Here is a 7,025-nt window from a genome sequence, read left to right as displayed (position 1 = left end):
GACATCTCCTGAAGGATGTGGAGCCTGTGCGACTGAAAGGCAGGCAGGAAACCTTGGTAGTACTGTACACCTATTGTATTCATGGATAGTACACCTACTGTATACTGGGATCCAAACTTATTCTGCAGCTGTATCCAAGCTTCTAACCCCCAAAAGCCAACTGGAAAAGGGAAAGAAAAAAGAGGGAGAGAAAGATTTCTTTGTTTATAAAATGTGAATTATTAAGCAACAGTAACAGAGACAAACATTTTTCAGTGTCTGGCAGTCTGCAACAGCCTACTAGCTGCAGGGAACTTTTTATTTTATTTATACAGAGTGTTTGCACCTAATTAAATGAAAAAGTAGAAACGTGCAGAACTACCTGAAAGTAATTCAGGGAGCAGACAAAAAAAAAAAAAAAAATTAAAAAAGGGAAAAGGCATATGCCCCACTTTGTGGGTGGTGTGTCAAACACAGGGACCTGTGTCATGGTGCTGCTGACCCTGAGAAAGAGTGTGATTCTTACACTTACATCATGTTATGTGGGGTCAGGCATTGTCATATGACAGGCCATGACCCTCATATAAATCATTGCCATGTAAACTGTAAAAATCACACTTCATTTCTTGAAGACTGAGCAGTCTCAAGAAAAGAATGAAGATATGTGGCCATAAAACAGCAACTGCAATATTAGTGATATACAAAATTAACTTGATTTTTTTCCTGATGAACAGAGGTAAACCAAACATCTGGCTGGTTTTGGTTGGTGTTATTTGGCCGGGGGGATGGCGATAATTTTTACTTTCTTCTTTTTCTAAAACCTCGCAGAAGTTTAATGGGTGAAAATTACGTAGCAGTGTAAAAAAGCACTCAGGTTTGGCCAGAAGGTTTCTGTTTGGTCTCTGTGGGCATCTGTAAAAGTCTGGGTAGAGACAGAATCCAACACCTTGCCTGGATTTCCCTCTTCAATCTGGAGACGAACCACTCCAGTTTCACAGTTTCACCCTCCTTTTCTCACACCCTCTAACCTTCACCAGCCATATTTTTCAGTTAGATGAGAAAAAGCAATTAAATTAAATTCAAGGCTACCTGCCTCTAGTTGATAGCTGCTGAGTGCCTCAGGCTGGCGACATGCAGCATGAGTGAGCACGGGATGTCACTTATCTTCTCACAGTCCCTGGGCAACAACCAGAGAAAAGACAATCCCTTTTCAGGAGTCTCACTTCAGGTCACAGTCCCTTTTCAGGCGCTGGCAGTCTCCTCAGAAGCAGGGTGTCCCCAACAGCACCGATACCTGCACCAGTGGGGAGCTGCACAGCAGGCCTTGCTCTGAGATATATTTCACCTGGAGGCATAGAGTCAATGTGGACCAACAAGCAACAGCTGAACTTCAGCATTTATCACAGATCCCCACACCTTCTCCATCCACCTGGGAACACTGCGGGGCCAGAGCACACCTGTGGTGGGAAGAGTTAGGGCCCAGCACATTTCTAAGGGGCCAACCTCTCTGGCACATGGCACGGCATTGTCTCCCTGTGGCAGAACTCCGTTCCAGCACCTCAGCTCTGGTTTTCAAAGGGACACGTCCAGTCCTTCCACTTGCAAACAGACCCTTGCAAATAGGGGAGGAGGAGGCCTGCAGAAAGCTAGAAACGGCGTCTCTCAGAGCTGCAAACACTCCCAACCAGGGCTGCGGGGAACACGCAAGGCCACGGTTGCAGTGTTTGTCATGCTTCCAGCAATTAAGTTGCCATTTATTTTACCAGGCAGCTAATATTTCAGCTTTTGTGTCTCAGCCTCCTTCTCCAGCTATTTCCTAGAAGTTGGTTTAACTGCATTATAACGTCTGTTCCCTGGACCTTAAGGCACCCTTAATTTCTCATTAGCTGTTAGCTCTGCCCTCTAGTGCTGCCTGTGACACAGGAACTGGAGGTTGTGTTACAGACCTGCCGCTTTGACAGAAAGCCCAGCTGGTGTTTAAAACCTAAATGGTCAAATGCTAAATGGCCAAAAATCCACACGTTGACTAAACCGACTTGACATTTTCTGCGCCTCCTGGGAGGGGGTTACCAGTCCATTTGTAGTCATCTAAACAACAGACCTCTGAAATACAGCCCAACATTTTACAATACTAACCGGTTCAACTGAAATTTATTTATCACACTCTTATGCAGCTCTGATCCACCCCGCAGGTTCTCAGCTGCCGGGGATGTGACCAAGTGCTGCTTTGAGCGAAGCGCAACCCAGAAAGTTCTTCACCTCTGTGCCTGGAGTTCAAGGTCAATGTGGAACAAATGGCTGAGCCAAATTGAGCACCGTGCTCTGCTGAAGCAAAAGGTTTCTATGGCAGGCTGTCCCAGTAACCAGAAAAGTTATAGTCATGAGATGTAAGTTTGTTTCGGCCTGAACACTTTGCAGTTTGCAAAGCATATGCAAGAACTTTGGATAGTGCTTTACATTTAAACAGTAGTATTTTTAAGTTGAGTTTTATGCGAACTCCAAAGTCCTGTGTTTTCCTAATTCCACTTGGGGAAAATGACATTGCTTCATCACACCGAAGCTGTTAGGATAATGTTGTCATGCTTCCTAACTCAGCGGAACTGAGTACGGGGAGATGAAGGTGTGGCTGTTGATATCAATCTTTGAAATGCCTTCTCTCCTTGCACAAGCCAAGCATGCCATTACTAAGTTCACTATAACTTTTTGGTAAGACAATAGAGAATATGAGAAAGGAAAATGTTTAAGAAGCTTTGAGTCTTTCTTGTCATAGACACTCATTCATATTTGGGAAGGAAACACCTTTCCACACCTCCCATCTCCCTTTTCTCCAGTTACCACACTTAACTTTCACAGTCGGACCTCTTTCACACCTTTCCATGACCTCTCCAAGATACGCAGGTACTTGAGGAGAGTGGAACTGAGAACCTGGGAGTGTAAAGCTGCTGAATGATAGGTGTAGGGTTTTATTCAAAGATCAATCAGTGGAGGCATTAGCATGACAGAGAGTAGATCGGGAAAGTTAATAATGCAGATGGTCCCAAGCTACTGTGGGAGTCTGGGGCACTGAGGCATGGAGAGAAGGAGGCTAGAAAGGAAGAGATCAAGCTCTTTAGCTCTTAGCCTGAGGAAGCCTAACTTCTGTTTTCTCAGTCCCCCACCTACATCCCTGCCCACAGTGTGGCTTTCCGTCTTTTCAGAAAATATGTTTATCAGATTCCTCTCAATCTCTTCTCCTGCATCTTTTCTCCAACTCTTCAGCTTCTGAGTCTCACGCTGACACTTAGCTCTTCCAGGGGGGCCAGGAGGGGAGAAGGTTGAAGAAGCAGAGCCAGATTTGCTGGACAGACAGAGGGCCAAGAAAAGTGCCATTGATTCAAAGCCAGTGTCAGGGTCCTGTGCAAGGTGATGGTTACCAGGGGGTCACAGGTATGAGCAAGGGGCAGTTTCTTTGGGCTAGATGATACTGAGAATGTTGTTTCAAAGAAATTCAAATACCTAAGCAACTTACAACAGCGGCCCTACATGCCACCAGTTTTACAACAGCTAGGTTACAATTTGGGAACACCATCTTCCATCTTCTCCCTTTCAAGGCCACGCTTCAGTTTGTGTCAGGGAAAGTGGATACACAATATTAAAACTATATCCACACTACCCATCAAATACCACCCACAACATCTAAAGGTCACTACACTTCCATCCTTGCAGTAAGTCCAGTTGTCAGGAGTTGACTAAACAGCAGTTAAAGTACACCCTACAAGTCATAATGACAACTGGGGTTGGGCAACAACGTAATTTGTGTACCAAAATCAGTAACTGGTCTTAGCAATGAGTTAGTGTCAGCCCCTTGAACCTGTCAGCTCTCGCAAGCAGGTTTGAGTTTAATAATGTGAGAAACCAGTGTATCCACAAATGCAAAGCTACTAACATTGCAACCATCGATATTTATTACTCACTACAAAAATAGTAGTGGGTTATTAGTAGCAAAAAAAATAATGAAAATATATATATGTTGTTCCATTACATTTAAACTGACATCAAAACATGCACTCTTAGCAGTGGAAATAGCCAGGATACTTCTGATATTAAAATATTTATTTTGAAAAGAAAAGAAGTATTCTCCCTCATTTGTTGAAGGAAAAATCAACACTTTGTGTCCGCAAATAATTGATCATTTTAGCCCTATAAGTAGAAGGAAATTTGTAATAACTCTGGATTCCCAGGTCTGTCCAGGGGTTGAATATTGCTATTGAAGAGATGACTAATTTTTTTTTTTTCTTTAACATATAAATCATCTATTTCATTTGTAAATGAAATTGAACCCTGCTCTAAAGTTTGGAACATCTGCAATTAGTAATTGTACAAAGAAGCTTAGGGAACTGAATCAAAACAGAAGCTTTTTGTGCGTACGTGCATGCGTGCATGCACACGCACATGTGTGGGTGGGTGTGCTCATTAGGGTGTCTGAGAAAGAGGGAGGGAGAGAAAAAAGGAGAAATATTTTCCTTGCTTTTTTATTTTTGCAACTCAGGACCTGGCAATAGGTGATTTCCAGACATGGATCTAATGTTGCAGACCTCATCATATGCTGATACCTCCAAAATTAGATTTGTGGCTAAGGCTTCCCACTTGGAGAACTTCTGATATTTTTCCTGTGTGCCTCATGAGCATGTGATATGTTTCAGTATATCTGTGAAAAGGACACTCTAAAGCATGAAATGAAGCTAGATTTAAAGTTCAATATTTACCAAAAAAAGGTTATGGAATATGAAGGTTAATTAGTAAGGTAACTGATAAAATATTTGAACAAATAAACCAGTAATTAATCATACAATAAATATAATCTAATTTCAGTAGCTGATGCATTTCTGACCAAGCTACTATACTAGAAGACAATTTTAAATCAGCAAGGAATTATTGACCAAGAGATAATGCCTAAAATAAGACCCGTTCATTCTGGCTTGGTCTATGGTCATAGCATATTTATCAATCCATCTTTTCTCTTTATCTGACTGATCATTTTTGGTTTCTTTCAGTCTATTTGTTGTCCTTGTGGAGCACAACATATACTTACTACTAAGACAAGCAGTCTTGGGGGGAGGAGACATGAGCACATGAGCACTCTGCACATGAATGTAAGTGCAAATATTCTTTGCCTCTGAACACAATAGAGAGAAGTTTATTTTTATAGTGTTTCAACCTTCTTTACCTGTCAGAGCTGTACCACAGGATCAGTCTTAGCTTCCCATCCAAGTCACTGTAACACTGCTTCTATGGTTATCCTTAGACTTCTCTGTTTTTGTATTCTGTCCTCAGTGAAAACACATCCATCCAGGTAGATTGTACAAGGAAACTTCTTTTAATTTAGGCTTTGCATTTGAAATCTGGGGAAAAAAATTCCTGACCTTTACTCTAGATGAAATATGGCTCACTAACTACAAGAAAGGTAAATCCAGCCTCCTGAACTACGTAACTTATTAGTTGCTCTTCATTCCATGGGGACACAGAATACATGGAGTGGCTAAACAGGGACTAAATGACACATTTATTTGACAGGCTGTAAGAAAGAGTAGATAGATACAAAGAGAGCATGTTATAGCCTGTAATATTGCAAATTCAATGACAAATTTAAAAGGATACAGGAGGCAGTTCAATGTACATTAAGTAGGAAATCTGGGATTTTAGGGGCAGAGAAAAATAAAGAAACATAAAAAATTCTAATAGAAGAGCTCAATGAAAGACAATTCTGCATCAAATAAAAGTGATAGGGATGCTATAGGAGACAAATTAGCAAAAAATATACAGAGGGGTAGAAGGGGAAGAAGTTCTAAAAACAAGAACAACCTTCTACTTTAAAGAAATAGCAGAAGTAGTCAGACTTCAGTGTGTTTTGCTGAATTATTCCCCCAAGCCTTCTGAAAGTCAGGCATCACAGATACCCTGGCTATGAAAAAACAGTCTGTGACAGCCCTCATCAACATGACATACCCACTAAAGAAAACAAATTTTGCAAATTTAATTTCAGACCTAAAAACTTTGTGTCCCTCTAACCCAACACTCTGAAAGTTCTCTGAATTTCAAGTTAACTTTGCCCTCCGAAACACACATATATGCAGAACATGAGTGTGCAGCATTTAAAAGCTTGAAAACACCTGGTCTCCAAAAGTCCACATGCTGCTGCCCATTTGCTTTGGTAGGGCTAATCCTTGGTTAAATTGGCACAGCTTCAAGAAATTAATTATAGATACATAGCTATTTATAGCCCTGATAACTTCCAGAGTCCTAAAGCAGCTGCTACACTAAAAGGATAGGTATATGCAGAATGCTATTTCCATTTTGTTTGCTTTGTTTTCTCCTCCTAAGTCTTCCCCAGTGTGAATACTACCATCCTCCTCCTTTATCTCTGTTTCTACCCTTGCTTTCCTTTCTGTTTTCTATTTCGTCTGTTAAGTTGCCAACTCTCCTTCCCTAACTCTCTGTTCTCGTGTTTTTATTCCTATTAACTTGTTCACTTTCTTCTTTCTCTGTCGTTCTACCCTGGACTACACCAAACAAAACAAAATATGAGGGGAACAAGATGAAGGATTACAACTCTAGTATACTTATTGCACATCTCATGGTATTTGGTACATGAAGCCTTAGCACAGGGCTGGGGCTTGACTTGAGAAATAGTAATTTTTATTTGGAAAAGAGAAAGCAGCTTTCTAGCACACGTGGTTTCTGAGAAAACATTATCTGAGCGTACCCTGAAGGCTAAGAAACCAAAGGCAAATAAAAGGAACCTCAAATTGATTATTTTTAAGCCAGAAGGCAAATAAAAAGGAACTCCAAATTGATTATTTTTAAGCCACCCTCATCACGTATGATTTTGGAACGCTTAGTGCTGGCAACACTGCAACACGGATCAAGTGTAGGATTTGCCAAAAATCAGTCTGAGCTTCCTCCGTACATTTGCTTCCTCTTCTACTCTTACCTATTAGTGCAGAATTTTTAAAGACTGACTGTTGAAATCTATTGCCTGCAAGCTAGCAAAACAGCAGAGTGCACCC

This window comes from Tyto alba, unplaced genomic scaffold (assembly GCF_018691265.1).
Source record: "Tyto alba isolate M040663 unplaced genomic scaffold, T.alba_DEE_v4.0 Super-Scaffold_46, whole genome shotgun sequence".
NCBI classification, from domain to species: Eukaryota; Metazoa; Chordata; class Aves; order Strigiformes; family Tytonidae; genus Tyto; species Tyto alba.
This window is presented reverse-complemented; position numbering follows the sequence as displayed.